The sequence below is a fragment of the Ornithodoros turicata genome, chromosome 1, assembly GCF_037126465.1.
Source record: "Ornithodoros turicata isolate Travis chromosome 1, ASM3712646v1, whole genome shotgun sequence".
Lineage (NCBI taxonomy): Eukaryota > Metazoa > Arthropoda > Arachnida > Ixodida > Argasidae > Ornithodoros > Ornithodoros turicata.
This window is the reverse complement of record NC_088201.1, coordinates 180,446,893-180,468,132: the sequence shown is the minus strand read 5'-3', so window position 1 is coordinate 180,468,132 and position 21,240 is coordinate 180,446,893.

Genomic DNA, 21,240 nt, shown 5'->3' with positions numbered 1-21,240 from the left:
CACCGCAGAAAGTGATAAATACTCATCCGAATCCGCAAGTATCTTACGGATATCCGCTTCCATCCGCGGATGGCGCAGGGCTCTAGTGTCCACATCAGGTAGTGACGCGCAAACAGATTTTCAGCTGTTGCTGCAATTTGTGTTGTGTAGCTGTAACAGTTCTGTGATTTTTGTACGTGTAGCTTCTTTTCTTTGTGTCTCTCAGATCAGTGTTGATACAGCTTTTGCTCTTATGTGGCCAGACAAGCATCCCGTGAAAGAGTGTGCATAGCCACTAAACAAACTAGTTAGAACTAGCAGGCTACATAATGCTTTCTGACATGTTTTGTTCTATTTTCTAGCCACAGTGAGTCATTGGAGGCAGTGCTACAGCACCAACAATCACTCGTTGGAAGAAAGGAATGAGGTGGAAGAAAGGAATGAGGTGGCCATCAACACCCTGCTGCCAGTTCAACACTCCTCAGTCAAAACACAAGACGCCTGCTTGGCGGCAAAGTCAATCCAGTTTTAGACAAGAGTTTTGTACCGTAGACTTCGTGTGTGGTTTACTGCGAATAAATGTTTATGCTGAGATCCGTGTTGCTATCAATTATATCATATTTCTGCATGAATGCATGCCAGGACGGTAGCAGGACTAGTCATGGTCTAAAGTAGGTCTAAAGGTGGCTAAAGTAGGGTACAGGAAATGTATAACCCTAGACCTGTCGCCTGAATGGAGGGATAAAATTGGTCTAGCTGTAGACTTCATGTCTAATACATGGTTAAGTGTCTGACCCTGTTCCAGACATCCAGGTCAAAAGAGTGTCTAAATCACGGCTAGGTACATAGACATCGGATGTCTAGGGCTAGATGGCTAGGTGGCGTAACGTTAGACGTGTTATTTGACGTCTAGTGGAGGGATACTAGACATTTGGTCTAATTGCGTAGACATTCTATAGACATTCCTTATCTCTTTTTTTAGACGTCATTTAGACGTTTACTAGCCCACCATGTGCTCCCTGGGTGCTTCATCCTTTAGAGATTACGCCCCAGCGGGTGTATTCTCGGTACAGATTTGGAATTGCCTTATTTGTTAAATGATTTCGCAGGCATTCTGGCACCACCGAAAAGCTTGCACTCCATGTCTCAACTATCACAGTCTGGGTTTCAAGCTGAAGGTTTTCACCAGTGCCAACCAGACGCCCCTTCAAAGTTCATATGTTTTTGTTGACGGAACAGTGACACCTGGTACTGAGACATTTCATTTTCTGATTAATCGAGTGCATTCCATCACTTGTGCTCGACTTCTTGTGTTCATATACCCTTGCTGTTGCTCGCTAGCTTAGAGCACCCATGCATGAGGTGCCAGCGCTTTCAGAGTACATTTAAGCGGTATCATCGTATCATATGCACGGCAGCACATCTTGTGTATTTTGAGTAAGGTATAAATTCAATGTTGGCTCAGCTGTTGTATTTTGGTCACCAATAAGGTGTTCTTCCAGACCGCTCAAGGGCAGTTCAAGCAGTTTCATGTGTGCAACAGCACATACTTTTTCTCAGTTTTGACTAAGGTAAATCGAAATCTTCCAGTTGATGTCTTTCGGTCATAAATTATGTTTTTCGAGACATTCAAACAGCATCATATGTGCAACAGTACATACTTTTTCTCAGGTGAAGTAAGCTAAATCTGTCCGCCGTGGTGTTCTGGCAGTGCAGCAGAAGCTTGTGTTGCATTCAAGTGGTATCATGTATACAAAAACTTGTTTTATGCCTTTCTGTAGCTGCTGTACTAATATTGTGAGTACAGAGACATTCCTACATAACATATCGGAGCATCTTGTGTGCTATTGTTGGCATGATCTGCAGCAGTATATTGATAATGTTAATTATTCAATGACTTCAGCTAACATTTACATTCTTACTTCCAGGTAAACCTGTCACGCAGATTCCCTACCCCTTGGTATGCATAGTTCAAGATTGTACCGAAACAATCCACATGGAGCATTACAACACGCCACATACTGCATGTCTATGCTGCGTGTACAATGCATCAAACCTATTCTCAGGTACAGGCCAGCTGGTACGCAATTACAACATGAAACTGACACAGGGACCGTAAAGTCATGCCTTTTCTTCCGCGCCTCGGGTTTCATGTTATTATCCTCACATGCAGCTCAATTCGCCTGTGCTGTGCAGCATGAGCAAAAGCATATATTGTTTGTGGTCACATGACACGGAACATAAATACAGTGAAACCTTCCTATGTTGGACACCCGCGGTGCAGCCGAAGCGTCTCCTACTAATAGAGGTGTCCGAGTTACAGAATATGAGTGCAAACAAAAAATGGAAGAGATCACAGCTGTGAGAAATGTCCCCCTTCTTCAATTTAAGGTCCTTAGTGGTACCTGGTGGTGGTGCCTGGTAGTGGTACCTCTACCCACTCACTGATAATTATTACTGATTTTAGTATATTCAATTCCGTTCAGATTCTACTCAATGGCATTACCTCTGGAGCCTTTCGAGCAGCAAGGACTTGTCTCTGAAGCGTCAGCCTACTTCTCATAGCTCTGGTGCAGTGCTCGTTCAAAGGCTCTAGACAAACTGAAGACAAGTGCTCACATAAAGAATTACAATGTAGACTGACAGCACTTGTTTTTGGACTCTAAAAACTAAAGCAACAAAATGCTGAGACCAGTATAGGGGAAAAAAGGGGCAAAAGTCAAGGCCACTTGCTCATTTTGGGTCTTTTTGGTGCAAAGATGGGCCGATATTGAGGTAATTTGGCCAGGGTTTTGTCCGACTTTGCAGGGAAAACCCTATCCTACTTCCAAGATAGGGAGGTGTCCGACATAGAGAATTTCGTCTCCATGTAGTTTCAATGGGAGCCTGCCCGTGCAATGAAATCATGGGGAGTTGTCCGAGGTAGGGAGGTGTCCGACTTGAAGGTTTTACTGTACTATAGAGCATTCTACAACATGTAATCTAACAGTTGTTCACGTTTGGATATTTTAACCATGGAATTCACCCTGCATGCACCAAACCACGTCCAAACACTAACAACTCCTAGAGAGCAGCATGTACTGTTTCCGTATAGCACTTGTGGCTTGCGTCCTGTGATCGGAAACAGTGGTGTCTTTTTTCTGCTACAACCAGTAAACTACAGTAAAGATTTAGAAATACTGTGTCATACCATAAAGCACTATGGGAAATGGCAGTTTGAAAACTGGAGAAGACTGTCATTAGAACGGGGGACATGTTCTGCGGTGAAATTTTTTACAGTGTGTGCTGCACCACGTAATGCACTGCAGGCCTACCACAGTATGGTAACGCTCTGGATACTGATTTGCTCAAAAAAGGAATCTGTGCGTTTCTTGTACTAACTTCCCCTTATGCAAAGTAGTCGAAAAATGTTTTCAGCCAATGGGGAGGGAGAGGACATCATTCTGGAGTCTCGTTGACCTACAATGTGTCGTGTGTGAAGGTCATTTTGAAGAGTGTAGGTGGTACAAGACTGTGTTCCCACGTTCTTGGCAGTGTTGACTAATAACCATAATAAAGTAGTGGGTACATTTGTTGCTTCATATATTTGTGTCATGGCAAAGTATGTAGAGATACATCTGTCTCAACATGCAAGTGACAAAACTGCTTTTTATGCCTAAACTATGACAAATAGTCATCTGTTCAGCACCACTAATCATGTGCCAGCCTCCATGACATGTCTGTGACATTCCAAAGTGATTAACATGTCCCATAGATGTGTGCAATGCTGAAGATGACTGTGTACCTTCTATGGATTCTTGATTCAAGAAAAGTACTGTGTGATTTGCTAACGGTGCCTGGCTGTACCTTCACAATTCTACATAAAAATATGTAAAGTTTGCCGAAGGAAATATCATGAAGGTCGATAGCGAAAAACCCTGAGACGAGGGATAGGAAGGGACATACACAATGTCTCAACATAGCTTGTTTATGTCCCTTCTTGTATCTCCTCTTCAGGTCTCGCCATCATGGACACTATCACCAGCTAGCTTGCTGTTGAACCGTTCTTTCAACGATAAGGGTCACTTTCATGGACTGGATGGCAGCCAACATGCTGTCAATAAAAAGAATAATGGAAGGAGCTCAATATGATCCTTAGGCTGTGCGTGGTTATTGCTTTCTGACAAATTCGTGACTTCGAATTCCAGGACAGTGCCTGCAGTGGTAGTATTCTTGTGTTCTCACCCTTCACGCCCATTGTGTGTCATCGGTCACCTATAATCTGCTAATATGCACATAGCTAAAACAAAGTATATTTGTATTTCTTTGAATACAGTTGGTACAGCACATTGTTTTTTACATGTTCTTTGGAAAATATAAATAAAAAATTCTCTACTCTGCAAGTCTCCTGTCAGCTCTACAGAGCAGCTTCGAATTTCACTAGAAGCCACGTGTGAAACCTAGACCAAACTAGTGGTGAAGGTCCATATAGGCCATTGATAGATACTATTATTATTATTAGATCATAGGTCAGGCTTAGGTCCTGGTTGGTAGCAACGCATTTGAATTTTATTAAAAATTGGTGCAGGAGGTGACCAACATAACTAAATACACCAACTGACTCTCACAAATTTTGTGGTGGTATACTTTTGAAACAACATTAATACGCTGCAGTAGTCTTTTCTCCTTTTAACCTAGAAATTTTAGGTCTTCGGCATCACCAGCCTTAGTTGCTGTGCATGCAGTTATTTACGTTGAGCACTGCAGTTTCATATTTGTTTCTCTGGACAAGCAAGCCCGCTTCCCCATTTTGATAAGAGTCTCTCAGCTTTGACAGGGCATTTGGGGACAAGGAAAACATTTGGACTATTGTGCATTTTGCTATGAAGTGCACCGTACAAGGCAGAGGACAACATCAACCATTTCCACTAAGGTTATTAAATTTGTGATAAAATACATATACCTTTTGTCACTGACTAATTTGGTGGCAAAGTTACTTGAGTGGCAGTTGTGCAATTTTAAGCACATGTTTAAAAAAAATAGTATATGGGAAGTGCTGACTGGTTGAACATGTGGAGTACCCAATATAATAATTGGGGGTTTACGTCGCGAGACAACTGAGTGTGGAGTACACAGCACAGTGTAATGTTCCTTATTCTGGCAATATTAGCATGGTTCAAGAAGTGGGAAATGTTGCACTACCCTTAATAACATCTGTTGGGTCAAGCAAACAGGGTACACATACCCTGATCTGAAGACACTACGCCTAACTCAAAAGCAATATGAGATCTACCCGTACGTGTTTATTTGCGAAACTATTATGAATGAAATATGGCCTGTGTGGTATAGAACAATGCGCACACTCAAGTAAACATGCAAAAATACGTGTAAGGGCTCTCGACCTACATGCCGCGATGCGCTCTACGAGATAAACAACACACTACAAAACTACATCCAACACTTTTTGTGCGGGGCAACTCTAATGAACACTTTCATGTAACCGACGAATGGTTCAACGAATGCAGTTCGAGTGGTCACGATACATTCCTACGTCGTTCATTGCAGTCGCGCTATGATGCTGCACAATATATGTATCTCGTGTAACAAGCCTGGCAATCGCACGATGTGCATGGGCAGAAATACGGCCTTCTTTATTTGAAGACCAGTCCTCTGCAGGTATATGCTCAAACGATCACCAAGTCTCACGTTGTTGCTCAATCGCTCCCATTCCTGCACTTGTAGTAAAAGCAGCAAACGGGTTGACGTGAATGGCAGCCGAACGATTGAACTGCGAAGTTCTCGAGCACATAATCACAATTTCACGCCGAAAATGATGTTGAGGTGAGTTCGCGGTTGTTGTTTCCATCGTTCAATAGTTCTCGGGATTACGTCGGACGAAACGCTCATCGTAGCCGGCGGCCATAACTGGATTTCCTCGCAAACGGGAGAAGACGACAGGGAAGTCAGAGAAAGCCTCAGCTTTCATCCAATCAGACGCACGATTCTCTATCTACGTAGATGGAGCAGGTTTATCCCATCTACGTCACAAAAATGGCTGCGCCCATGGCTTGTTTTGGTTTCTTTGATGAATTAATTTTCGTAATAGGAAGACAAACTTGAGAAACGAAGGTGCGTTTCGGGGGCAGTTGGATGTGCTCGTTCTGAATATCACAACCGTTTCAACACATCGGGAAATCGGCGTAGCTGACCTTTAACACTATTGAAGGAGTGAACACTTTTGAAGTTTCAAGTTTATTTTATTTATAGAAATAAAAGTTGCACGTATCAATTTATGTTGAAATCCTGTAGCTAAAGGATAGTGTTGGGAGCTCAAATTATTCACGAGGGAGAGAATAGACGCGTAGAAACGAATTATGAAACCATTATGAAATAATGAGATAATAATAATTATACATATTTATGCTAGACGTATATTTACACTGAGAGAACTGATGTTCTGAGGCTGGAACAACATAGAAGGGACAGATACAAACAAAGCCTCAAATTGCCTAAGAAATCAACGATGAAAGATGAAAGTTACTAGGTGCGTTCTTTTCGGCAAAAAAAGTGCTGCACCTAAATCCCCGGTCTTCTGGGTTGGGAAGACCGCGAAAACCAGTTTAGTGAAAGGTGCAAAGGGACTAAACCCTTGAAAAGAATGCAATCACATGACAGTGACAACGGGCTGTCGTCTGCTACGAAGCAGGGCTGTAGCTGCGTAGGTTTGAGTTTTCGCAGAGCGTGGAGTTTTGTTCGTACGCGCAGTCCCACATTCTTCTGGTTCTTGTGACGGTAATGGCGTGTAACGCGAGTCTGGCGGCCTTTATGGAGCTAGTTGATTCGGACTCAGAAGACGAGTGTTATGAATCGCGCTTGGTTTGTGCTACAATCAAAGTTCTCGAGAGGCATGAATGCTGTCGAATTCCTCTGTATTATGAAACTGTCGTGCCGAAGTACATGGAATTCGAGCACAAACGTTTGTTCCGACTGTCTTCACGCCGTGTCCAGCAACTTGCCGACATGTACGAGGCCTCCGAGTTCTACCCATCGAGCAGGGGCCAGATTTCGAAGACCGACGTCGCAGCCATTTCACGATGTCGTCTGCTTCCACGCTTTTTCACCCACGTACGGGAAGGTGCAGAGGTCTTTGGGTTCAACGTGAAACTGGGGCAGAGGGAACTACGAAAAGAACGCGGGCGGGGCAAGAGTGCGCCGAGGAGGGGACGAAAAGAATGAAAAGGTGCTGCACCCTCCGAACCGGTTTGCTGGGTGCAAGGAGGTGCAAGCGAAAAGAACGCACCTACTGAAAAGGTTAGCCAGCTGTAGGCAATTTGAGGCTTTGTTTGTATCTGTCCTTTCTATGTTGTTCCAGCCTCAGAACATCAGTTCTCTCATGTTCAACAGTTGCCGCCTGCGTCGATCCCGTCGTATGAATGTATGTATGAGTGAGCAAAAATGTAAGAGTGAGAGGAGGATGAGTGAGAGAGTGTGGCTGGTTTGTCCCTTCAGATGACGCACCCTGGAGGTCGCTGAGAAGGCGTGTTAGCTTAGCTCAATTGGTAGAGCCCTGGACCGGCAATCCAGAAGATGTGGGTTCGATCCCTACAGCTGGCTAACCTTTTCAGTGACTTTCATCTTTCATCGTATATTTACAAGTTATGATACTACGAATTAGCTGAAACAGAAACCAATCAAGGTTCACAATGAATTAACGCTTGATATATGAAGTGATAGAAGTCCAAGGGTGCAGGCGAGCTGGTACATTGTAAAAACGACGATAAAACCAGAGACACGGAACAGAAAAAGACAACACGACACGTTCTCAAAGTGAATTAGGGTAAAGTGGGACTACTTGAAGACGGGGGAAATTTGTGGACAGTTCGGATTTTTCGCGTGGCATTTTCTTGGTAACATGTTTTTCTCGTCTGTGACACCAGGATGAGCACAACCATTCTTTGGGCTTTGAAATAACGTGTTCACGTTCTTCACGTGGCTTTTTAGAAAGACGTGAGACGCTGTTTTGCAGATGTGATCGAGGTAAGAGGGGCCTTTTTTGTCCCCTCTGTAACTTTCGCGAATATTGACTTCCAATTTGCTCATTTCTGCTCCTCGGCTAATAAAATACACCTCACCGTTATGATGCTGTGTCACTGCCCTGCGCTTCCATGTGCACTACTCGTGGCTGACCGTTTCGGCTGGCCCAAACAAAAGACAAAATTTAAACCAGCATTAATTTTTTGATGTCCTCACCTTACCCATAGGGTGGGATAAGTTAATGAAAATATGTAGCCTCCCATATTTGGCTCGTACGAAATAAATATCTGGTATGGTACCGCACTAATTTGTGCATCAGTTCTCAAAGGTTTGGGGATTGAGTTAACGAATTATGATACAGTTTAAGCAATTATTCTCACTGCTATTAACAAAATAGCTCAAGTATCTTCAACATAGACTACCTTACCCTACATGGTATAAATGTGACTACACAAGGCGATTTTGAAAGAAATAAGCGATGACGTGTTCCTAACTTGATGTGGTGATGACTTCCAGTTTCTGCCTGAAAAATGGGAGAAGTGAAATACACAATAGTTGGTTCGACACCTGCCAATGTCAAGGAGTATTTGAAAATGCGTTCGACTGCATGAACTATGCAGTGGACACCTTTTGTGTGAGTTTGATGCGTGTGTATGCTTAATTGTTTCTGTAATATGTGAGCAGTGAAACGTGAAAAGCTATGTATTTCCTGACTCGGAGGATACTCAGAAAAAATAGGCCTTGTGTTTCACACTTGCGTTTCGCGCCATCAAGAGAACGGAACGAATGCTAGCTAGCTAACGTCACGACATCATTCCATTACTGGAATGGTAGCCTTATGCGCAACCCCAAGGGGCTGTAACGATGCTTGATACGTGATGGCGTATACGACAAAATCTAATATTATTCTGGAATGAATAGTATGTAGATGTATGTTAAGGACGATCAATAACGGAGCAAGCTGGGTTTTTACAATTTTTTTTTATTACACAAATGGTCAGTGTGTTTTTGCCAGGGCAGATAATGATCAATAGTAACGGTCACCCTCGCTGTATGCTTGCGTCGAAAAACTATATGCTCGTATTGCACAGGAGCCCGTTTTTTTTTTTTAAGTAAAACATAGAGGTGGGATCTATTTATCTTTGCAGGAAAAGTCAGCCAGTAAGGACGGCTTGCTATTCCTTTGTTAAAAAATTTGCAAAAACCACTTCGATGGTTCTCACCGATATGCGAAGCATCATGTATGAAGACTCACGACGTCACAAGAAGAGGCCAGATTTTGCTACGATGCCAGATAGCTATATCGGAACTCGCGCAGCAGCTCACTATGAATACAAGGACGCAATTGCGCCGGCACCACTGATATGAGACATCTTGAACCTCTCTTGAACGTCTTTGCATTATGGCCGTCCTTGTTACCGTCGTATTTCAATGTTGGGTTGAGGATACGAGTGGGCCAGAACGGTGCATTGAAGCGACACACAGACTTGGTGTTGTCCCGTCACCGATTCTGAGGCCACATCTCATCTGACGCAACGAGTTCCTCCAGATCGGGTTTTATAAACGATTCATTATAAACGGTTTGCGACGCAATCATTGACGTCAGCACCACTGCAGCGCGCCACTTAGAAATAGAAATCAGTTTTGCATTGGTCTGGGCGCGAATGGTAACGAGCGCGCACTACCGCTCCGTGTACGTTTGGCGCGGGTATAGCCCCATGCGCCGTTGCCAATCGGGTGCTATGTGAAGAAGTGCGTACTTACTTTAAGATGAGGAATGGGAACTTTCATCGCCAGTGGCGATACTCTACCTCATTGCTAGTGGTGATGTGGGGAATGAAATAATGAGCCCCTTCATAATGAGGATCGAAGTACCATTCCCTCCAGGAAGGTCAAAAGAGCGTTGAGCGCAGAGCATTGGTGGACTGGCTGACCAGTGACAAAGCAATTTTGATTGATGAGAAGAGGCGAGAGTCCGGCTGACTAAGAGACTCGGAGAGTGCGGTTGGGGAAGGTTGCTGGTGTGGGCAATGAAGCAGGATGTGCTCCATCCTCTAGAGCACCGTAGTGATAGCAGCTGGGAGTCAAGTTGCCTCAAGGGGTAACGCCACTGAGCTGTAAAAGTCACATCGAGTCGCATGCGACGAATTAATGCAGTATCTTGACAGGAGGTGTTTTGTACCGAAAAGCCAGCGTATGATCAACATAGCATAACATCAGCATAGATGGGGGGAGAATGTGGGTTGTCTATTGGCGGGAAGCCAGGGGTGTCACAAGGCGTCGCGGAGTGGAAGACGGTCTCCTCTAGTTTCCTTTGGTATGTACTTCACGTCACGTGCATTGTTGCTGCAAACAAAAATGTTGTGCTATCCACATATAGAGCTGTTCTGTGCGTTGTGTTTCGTGGAAGGTCGCTTATGAAGACGACGAAAACACTGGAAAATGGTAATGTGTATTACACATGATTTCCGTGTGCCTGTATGTGTGACGACATGTTGTACGTATCGAAGGATAGGACTGCGGAAATTTTCGACAACCTAGGATGCCAGAAATCTCCGACACATGGTGATGGAAGCCATGTTTACCTTCCCCACATTGCTAACGTCCTCGGTCGGGATCGGAAAGAGAGAAGAATGGATCCCTCTGGAACTCCCAGTTGAATGGTTCTAAGATTGTTCTAGTGGTTCTAAGTGATCAATTCAATGGTCATGTATTGATTCCTATTCGCGAAGTAACTTTGGACTAAAGTAAGGAGTTTGCCGTGCATCTCATGTTGGTATAACTTCTCCGAGAGTAGACTATTAAGTATTAAATCGAAAGCATTTATAGTTAGGGGTAAATTTAACATGACGGGATATTAACATGCACAGAAGTGCGACAACGAGAACACAAAACGAGTATGAGTAAGGCTATGCACAGGTCAGGACATGCAACCTCTCCGCCGGCGGATACAACGGCAATACATTCTGCAAGTATCGACAAAAAAAACAGGAAGGTGTACTACACTAGTGTGTGTACTACTAGGTGTAAAACAGCAAGACATCCACCCAAGTACGCTGTAGCGAAACCGTACAAGAAAGGTAGAATACGTGTACCAAAGTTACGCAGTCAGTCAAACATCCAAGAAAATGCATTCTAAGTTACAGCTAGAGAGAAGCGCCTGCCACGATGACACGTTCACCAACGACACGAACAGAGGGATGAGAACACCACAGCCACTCGAAGGTCACCTGTCCCAACGCAAGCAATGCAGGATGCTGACGAGGTTAACGCGCAATCGTCGGTGCAACGATAATAACGGCGTGCTACGTCATCGATACGTTACAGCCTGAGACCGTGCCGTCTACACTATATCCGCACCGCATGCTTTGACCAGAACACCGAGTCGGTGACCTAACCACCGGCGATCGAAGGGCACGGGGCAGGAGATGTTGGTGTGCCACAAAACAAGTCCCCCAAAATTATTTATGTGTGGCATCCACATGGCTGTTGGTTTCTATGTTACCACAGTGCGGGTAAGAGTCCTGGGACACAATGCTCTAGGCGGACAGGTGGTCGCGCGATGGCTGAATCCCACATGTGAAGAACTATAGGGTCAACTACAAAGGTCCAGAGAGCCATGAGCGCATTGCCGTGGAGCATGATATGGTCCTCGAACGACGCAAGTAGTAAGGTGGTGTTGAGAAACTACGGCAACGCGAACCTACGGCACCCCGCCACCGTCGCGTCTGGTCCGTTCCCGTATTTTTCCCCGCGCGGCGCGTGTGCGGAGGATTGTCCGCGAGGTTATAACATGCATAGACATGCGAAGAAGGGTCATACACAAAAAGTACAAGTGAAAATATATTTATTAATGCCAATTGCAATGCCAATCAAGTTGAAATATATTTATTAAAACCAATAGTGCTGGGAATTGTGCCAATTGTGATGCCAATCAGGTGAAGGAGAAAAACCCAGCCGAAAAACCTACAGCACCTGTAACAGAAGAAATGCAATACACATAATAAAGAATATACTTACTCATTTCCAATTTCACAGCTTCCATATGGGTATGACTCAATAGCATTAAAGAGGTATCTCTTATCATCATAGGGCATGAGTGTAAGCTTAGTTGTTTTCATAGTATACATGCATTGGCGCTTACTACATATAGTCCTTTGTGGATGACTTACCTTCGCACTATTAAACAAAACATCTTTATATACATCGTGATCCAATTCCTTACAAGCAATACTTTTCTTAACACCTTTTGCTCTAGCAATTTGACTCTCGTCACTCAATCGGATAGAATACATTTTTGCTTTCAGAGCAACCACCTCTTCAATACAGCTTATACATAAGTGCGCGCCATCTGTGTACGCAAGTGAGGACTAACGTTTGCGCGCCATGTTTGAGTATAGCTGTCGTCAGTTTCGGTTTTCTCCTCGGCGTCTGCAGTCTCTGTGCAGAGGGTGCACGACAATGCCTCATTACTGTGCTGTGCCACTGTGTACACAAAAAGAAAACATTGGCCATGACAACGAGAAGGTAAGGTTAGGATTTGCTTATATTTTGCTTCAGTGAAGAGATATGTGCGTGATCGCGCGCGAGTGTTGTGATTCAACAGCCGAGATTCTTCTTCTTCTACTGTTCCTGGGTATACAGACACTTTGAACCGCACGCGACGTGGTGCCATTCACTTTCCGCCGCAGAATCATTTCAGAATCATGTTAATCAGTGGTATGACACGTCAGCTTATCAGTCGCCGCCTGCTGCGATGTTGTTTCAGCGCACTAGTGTCATGCACAAAAAGTCAATGCGTCTATCAGCTACAAGTTCGGACAGTGCTTTACATTTTTGCAGGAAACTGTCTATCTCTTCATCGTGCTTTGCTAGAGTGTTGCAAGTGGAGAGTGATCTTCCCTGATAAAGAAAAATTTAATTGGTACACAAAAACATGAGAGAAAGGAGCAGGCACGTTGTTGATGGTATTAAGTTTGCATGGATGCGTTGTCAGTCCCTTTTGTCCTGTTCTGTCTTAGGTATCATTCCACAGTTTCCCAACGGTGAAAGCACTGCAAGACCAGTGGGTCGTCGCTATAAAGAGGAAGCCTCCCTACAATACTGTGACAGCTAAAGTCTGCTCTTTGCATTTCAAGGAAAGTGACTTTGTGAAGAATGTTGCAAGTGGACGAAGAATGCTTCACAGCAATGATGTGCCAAGTATTTTCAAATTCAAAAAAGTGGCAAAACAACGGAAAGCCCCAAAAGAGAGAAGGGCACTCACGCCAAAGTCTGCTTGGCCAAATGCTCAGAACATTCAAGACTGACGTCCAGCCGAATGCCATGATTTTGCCACAAGTGAAGAGCAGTGTGAAACTAGTGAAAATGATATGATACTAACAGCCGTGCCAGAAACACAGTCTCCTTCCAAAACAGAAGAAGAGATGAGGATGCAAAAAAAAGATGAATTGATAGAGAGTCTCCAAAAATCCTTGCAAGTGGCAAATGCAGAAATAGCCCGACTAGAAAGGGAGCTCCTGCTACTGAAGGGAAAACACAGGAAGCTGGAGGAGAAACACCTTCCATTTTCTGTTGAACGTTTCAAGGGCTCCGACGACGATATCCAATTTTATACTGGCCTCCCTTCCTATGCCATGTTCAAAAACTTTCTCACATATCTTGACCCGGGTGAGCGTGGTTGCAACATCCAATATGGAACGTCTAGCGACAGCATTTCATCCCTTGGAAGGCCTCATGCACTTTCGATGGACAATGAGCTGCTCCTGACCCTAGTCAGACTTCGGGTTGGCTTGTTCCAGCAGGACCTAGCACACAGGTTTAGTGTCACCCAAGCAACGATAAGCAGGATACTTTCAGCATGGATCAATCATCTGTAGCTAAAGCTCACTGCACTCCCACAGTGGCCATCTCGCGAAATCATTCAGAAAAACATGCCAGTGGCCTTCAAAGAAGAGTTCCCAAGCACAAGGGTGATAATAGATGCGACAGAAATAAAATGCCAAGTGCCCAGCTCATTTGTGTTACAATCAGAAACATACTCGACGTACAAGTCGTCAAACACCTTGAAGTCTCTTATTGGAGTGTCACCGGATGGCTACCTGACATTTGTCTCTTCCCTCTACACCGGAAGTATCTCCGACAAGGAACTAGTGAAGAAAAGTGGACTTTTATCTCTAAAATTTGAAGAAGGAGACTGCATCATGGCTGATAAAGGGTTTAGAATACAGGATCTCGTCAATCCCCTGAAAATTTGACTCAACATTCCACCATTCACAACGCAGGGCAAGCTAACAAAGGAAGAGGTTCTGGAGACGCAGAAAATCGCTTCCTTGAGGATACACGTGGAACGCAGGATCCAGCGAATAAAGACCTAGCATATATTTGACAGTGGATTGCCCATCACGCTTTGTCCCCTTGTGAATCAAATGTGGACTGTATGTGCATTATTAAGCAACTACCAAAGCCCCATTATGAAAACTAACGATGGTAGCCAGGGGAGTTCCGTCTGTGAACGTTCCTTTGTATTTACTGTGGTATTTTCCATTGACAGTGACGACTGTCAGAGGTACCTGAATGTTCCTTACTGTTGCTGTGATACTTTTGTTGTAATGTAGTCGAAGTGTTGTACATAAGAAGGTGGGGAAGTTGCAAAAAAAATGATAATGAGTGGGCAGTGCAATGTATAATCTGTAGCATATTTACAATAATAAATCAGACTCTGCATTGTTAAAGTGTTGTTTCCATTTTATCCAAGTGATACTGAAAGGGGCGTATCTGACAGCAATAGATAAAAGTTGTTCAGAATCCTGATTCTCACTTATACAATGAAAGTACAGTCGGATTTTGACAAGGTTATGGTGATGCTTCAAGGTAAGGCAGAGCACAGTCAAAATAGAACATAGTCAGTACCTTTATTATCTCATCACAAAATGAGGGGCAGAAGTCAACTTTAGCAACAATGATCCACGATGGTGAATACACCACACAGTGGCTCCACCTAGCTCCTGAGCAAAACATCTGGCCCATCATTTGATAATAGTATTCATGTTGCTCTTTTAGATATGGCTTGCCATCCCTCACTTCAATGCAAAAGTCCTTATCTTGAAGTGCATCTTCTAATGATGTTGCCCTTTTTGACCATGGGCACTTCACCTCCAACACACCGTGAGCTGGGGTCTGCTCGGGATCGTATAGAATCCGATCAGGCGTTGAGCCCAGCCAGGGAAAGTCCGGTCGAACCATGAAACCACATGCAAAGACGTGGACGTGATGGCGGGTGTGACGAAGTACTTCGATGTACCTCAGGACAGCATTATGCTCATTAGAGGTACCATAACGCACAGACGCTGCACTGAACTGCTTTGGGCGAAGTAGGTTTCACAATGCTACCTCTGTCCATGGCTTCTGGCGCTTGCACACGTGGCCAAATCTGGAAGATGACAGACGATTCCTCCATTCCTTCTCCCACAGTGTGCTCCTGGCTTGTTTTCTGGTGTCCTGTTCAAGTTGTCGGGCATTGGCAGCTGATATCCGTATCTCCTGCAACAAGGATCACTCTTAAAAGGCAGCATGTACAGAAGCACAGTTTCCCAGTTGCCACAGCAATAATTGCATGGGGTGTTTGTACAAAAACTAGCAGACACATAGTGTATGGGGCCGTTTGGTACATATCCTTTGGCCAGGCGACAACAGAGGAAAGAACGAGACAGCGATGACGCAAACTCGTCGTCAAACATGGCGCCGTCGCTGTCTCGTTCTTTCCTCTGTTGTCGCCTGGCCAAAGGAAGGATGTTTGTACAAGCCTGCTTTGAAACACCTGCTGAAAAATTCAAAACAGAGAACTTCGGTTTTATTATAGAGGTTGCACAAGGCTTTGCGGAAAAGACAAATAAACCTACCATGAGCACAGAAGAATTGCTGTTCTCTGGCAAAGACCATTCCGGACAATCTTGAAACAGGGTGAACCCGTGAGCTCTGCAGGTGGATATGTCCTGGCCTTGACTCAGAGCGACAAAACTTTTGAAGTCAAAAGGTAGACAGCTGAGCTGCACAGCCATCACGGAGTTCTCAAGAGCTGGGCCATATTTGGTGTCCACATACGTAGAATGTGCAGCACTTTCGAGTGTGTCACTGAGCGTACCTTCAACCATGCCCTTTACGCTCTCAGCAAATCGGAGTACGGAACTTCTTTTTTCGTCCACCGTCTCTTCCTTCTTTCGGACGTCGCTCAGCTTGCAGTGGAGAGGTTCTTCAGGACAGTCTTCTCCAAGCCTCCTCCAGTTCACCTGCATGACATTCTCGGGTGCAAGTACTGCTCTTGGTCGCCCCCACTGCTGAGGGAGCTCAGTACAAGCAAGCTCGTCCGGGATATGCTTGTAGCCAAGAGCTAGAAGTCTGGCCACCGTCTTCAACACTGCGACAGTATGACAACAGTGCCCAGAAGAGCCTGCTGTGCAAGCGCATGCACAGCTCTCCACCCATGGTGCCTCAGACAAGGTCACGGTAACTCTGTATGGAGTGCCAGTCTTCTTTTGGCTCCTGAAGCATCCAGCCGTAATCTGATGAAGCCTCCTCCCCGACCTGCATTTAGAACTCCATGATCGAAGAAGCCTGTGTTTGGACAGATACAAAACAAATACACAAGAAGAGGACTCACAACCATTTATGCTATCCTATCTGCATTTAGAACATTATCGTTGTTTACTTGCTTGCCATCAAGACGAAGAGCATAACGTCGTATGTGCGCCACTCAGTAGTCATAACCCACTGATGTCATGTTAGCAGCGTTCCACGCATGTTGACACTATGTTCGACTATGGGTACTATATATCAGTGAAAGTTGTCAAAAACGTCTTGATTTTAAGCGCCGGCGAGCGCTTCGGTACGACGGGACTCCAAAGTTTATATCAATACATGACGCTCTGCTGCAAAATGAAGCCAAATGATTGGTACTCACTGGTCGAGAAACGATCGCGTTTTCATAGTACGTAGTTCGACGAAAGACTCAGTCATAAAGTTGTAACTTCGTCGACTGTGCTTTTCTGAAGTTGTCTGTCCAGAGTAGAACACATTCACAAAGTTGTCGTCAAAGTACGGCAACCTTATCAGCTCCGTTGTCCATTCTTCTTGCTGGTCTGCCATCGCAGAGAACCTGTGCTGTCTACACTTTCAAGACGTGAAGTTTTTCTAATACAGGAGAGACGGAAACCGTAGCACAAACAGCACAGAGCAAACCTAGAACAGCGGAGTCAATACTCAAACATGGCGCCCGAGACAGGAGGCGGCACGAGATAGCAGCACTTATGAATAAGCTGTATTATCCTACCTCCGGTCTCATCCTTGAAGCGAAACAGTGCCCCTTTATTTTTATTGATATGGAGTGTATGATCAGTTAGATAGGATGAAAGATTGAGGTGATCATCTGCAACCTTTTTGATTTCCTCTTCATACTCTGACGTATGAAACACCCCAACGATAGAATCCGTATCCGAATACATGATGGTAATCGGACAATTCAACTTTTCCAAGAGAGTGCAATAGACAAATTCATACATTACCAACTTACTATAATCTAAAATACAAAATCTAATCTGCAATAGAAAGCTACATTTTACCTTCCTTTTCTTCATCTCATACAACACACAATTCTCTGACAAAATTTCAAATCGAATGCAGTCGTTTGAAGAGCTATATCTTTGGGCCTCCCCTTTGGTGAATGTTATCTTAATTGATCTAAATGGCCTGAGGGAAAGCAGTGTCCTACCGTAAAGGGCATTACAGCTTAACTTCAATACCTGCTTCTCAAAGTCCGTTTGCGCTGCAATGCGTCGCTGAATGTTCATTTCAATGTACGGGCCAAAGACCATACCCTGACGAAATTCCAACACTCTATGGATTTTGCTCACCCCCTTACCTAACCTACAATATAGACTCAGCAAACGATAATGTACAACATAGTCTGTTTTATCATTACAAATGAGAAGTAACTTACCCTGTGCTGCAGGTTTGTAATTCAATTGGTCTTTTAGAGCCAACTGATACTCTGAAAACCAGCTCTCGTCAACGTTTTGCTTCACTGGAGCTAGTGGAAAATACCGGGTCTTCTGGTGTAGCTCCGGCGGGTAGACGAGGTCGCACACGTAAATGTAGCCATACTCTGCATCTTGAGGATGGTTAATGATGTCCAAACTCGAAAATTCGGATTCGGGCACCCACTCGAATCTTCCGATAGGCAATGGCAATGTTTGCCAACTGGAATACAGACTGTTTGCATCCCAATAGGAGATGTAACCCTGTGGCTTCTCTGGGTCAAAGTTTGCACAATATGTGTTATTGGCAGCAGCATACCTCAATCCTTGCTGGCAAATACCACCTCTAATAGAAGACTCGATGGTTCGATACATATCTTCATCTGTAAGCAGCTCGATCTTGGCCTTTGTGTACTTGAGTGCAGCCTGCCAACTGAATCCTGGTAGACTGACAAAGTGCAGCACTTCCACGCCATATGTCTTCATAGAAAGCTGTTTAAAATGCTGCATAACATCTAACAGGAGCAGGACATCACATTCCAAATAGATCAAAGTATAATCTTTCAGCAATTTGCAATCAAAATGTTCATATGTTCCTGAGCAAAAGCATAGTCATCATCGCTGATGTGTGTTTCATTCAAATCATCATAAAAACTCTCCTTGGCCGGCAGGCATTCTTCATTGTAGACTTGAAAGCTTTTGATCCAGGAATAAGGGAACACACCTTTCCTAGTTAAACGTGCAAAGTCATTACCATACACTTGCTGTAGGCACTTGAATGATTCAATTCCTTCCGACACCTTCAAACTATCCACCAAGCTTAAAAAAATATTTATTTAAAAACTGAGTGGCGTCTCTGAATATGGTATTGCCATATTCAAAGTTCCGAATCTTCTCCGAACTCGTCGCGATGAGCTTGGGTGGGCATTTCCACTTCAAAGCATGGAAGCAATGCAACAAGGAGCTGATGTCATACTGAAGGTTGTGGATGAGCACTGGAATTTTGCGGCGATTGCTGCAACTGATGTTACATTCGTTACAAACGGTAGCCAAAAAGTTGCTCACACTGCTTAGACGACTGTGATTGTGATGACGAACCTTTCTCCTATCAACACTAAATAACACACCACAATATTCACAGTGCATTGCAGCGATATGTTTACGAGTTTCTTCCTCTGTGAGCTTAATAGGAGCAGGGCAACGACTGATATCGACTAGCTTGTTATGAAAACGTAACAGGCAGTCGACACACCTGGAAGCTGCATCGGGGCCTAAATATTTTTCATTTGCAAGTATTTTCGAATCGTATGTTCTGATTAGAATGCCGCAGAAGGAACTCATAACATGCTTCTGCACAGCGCTTTTTACATTCGTGTCAGGATCAAGGACAGACTCTGTATCGAGTCCGATAATATATGGAAATGCAAACATGTGACCAAACTTGTCAAATTTTAGAACATTCTTACCTGGCTCTGGGAACTCCAACAATAGCTCCTCAAACTTCCTGCACACTCTCCTATGTGACACTAGGTTTTCCTCTGTTGTAAATCCCCTCGTACACTTTTCACACAAAAAAAACATTTCTTTGCGACCAAACAAGGTACTGAAATTCCTTATCCCAAAGAGTGATTTTCAAATTCCAATAATTGCACTTTATCGTTAAATGTGAGTCGCGGAACACGAGAAGTGTGGATACTCCCATCCTGATATGAGTACACATATACTTCAATGTGATTCCGTTCTTCGAATTCTGCAATCTCCGAATACGATACCGGGCCATCCTGCCACCATTTGACTCTAGCCACTGGATTCGATTCGAGATCAACCAGATACTTGCGATATAATTTCCAATCATTTCCATGTGTTTTTTGAGGATGCAATAGTGCTAAAATGTTGTATTTGAAACACTCGTTGTCGGGACATTTTACATTTGTTTTCTTTCTTTTTTTCAATTCAGCGGGAATTACAGTGTCGCAGCCAATCTTCTTTTCTTCAATCCTGCTTACGTTCAATTCGATTTCGGACACGTCCCGGGAGACGTAGCCGCTACCTTCACCCTGATGATTTTTCAGGTTGCGCGCTAACTCGCTAATCATTTCATTTAGCGCAACCATTATATCCGCGAGACTATGAATTTCACGCGACACGTCACTTAGAAAAGCAAAATGGCTGCTCATCGAATCGCCAACTTGCTTCACCATCAATAGTTTCACGCGCATATAAAATTTAAATGGTCTGGCATGTTGTTGTAATATGGAAATTATATCGTGCCGGTAATGTATCACTGATTCGAACGGATCCTCGACAAAGTCGTCGTACGATGACGCCAACAGGACGTAACGTCCAAGGTACCCTTCAAAGGCCGCAGCGGTTTAAAAGGACGGAAAATATGGTACGCTAACAGCAGGATGAGCCACCGAAACATGTTCCGCAAGATCGTTCACAACAGGCTCTGGGCTATCTAGATTTTGCACGGCATCTGCCGGCGTATTATCATCAAAAACTCCATCCATCAAAACTCGATCAGATTCTAAACCCCACTCTTCGTCAAACAAAGCAGGATCTCAATTTGAAACATTAGCTTCCTCCTCCATACGACGAATTACCTCCTCAACGCAATCATACCCACAGATTCCACAGCGAGGCAGTAGAACAGACATTCCATAAATTAAAATAGGAATAATACGCAGGAATCAGACTTACTCTTCAAAGATCTCGGCAGCAGCACACCAAAACAAATTTTTGGCAAATGAAACAAGCACTGAAACCAGGGCAACAAGGCTTGGTGGAATAAAACAAGCCATCAGACACTATTTTATAGTAAGTGTGGGCGGACCCGAAAATTGTATATGGAAAATCGATAACCAATAGGTATCCTTTCCATCGCATTCTCTCTATTGTCAACAATGGAAAGAGACGTGTGCTATTCACTCTCCCTGGAGGACTGTGAGTTTACGACTTTCTTATCTTATTCCACTTACTCTAAGGAGATTTTTTGTTTTAGATTACGAGTGCCTCCTGACAGGCGATTTGCCTTTGTCCAAACATTGAAGACACCACCCGGACGTTTCTTTATACAAAATGGTGACCATCTGAGAAGATGTCGCTGCGGTGGATTGATTTCAACAAAATCATCAGACTGGCTAGATCATAATATCAGGCCATATCTTGGATGCCACCCCAGCTCGGAATCAGCATGAACTCGGCTGAGAGATTT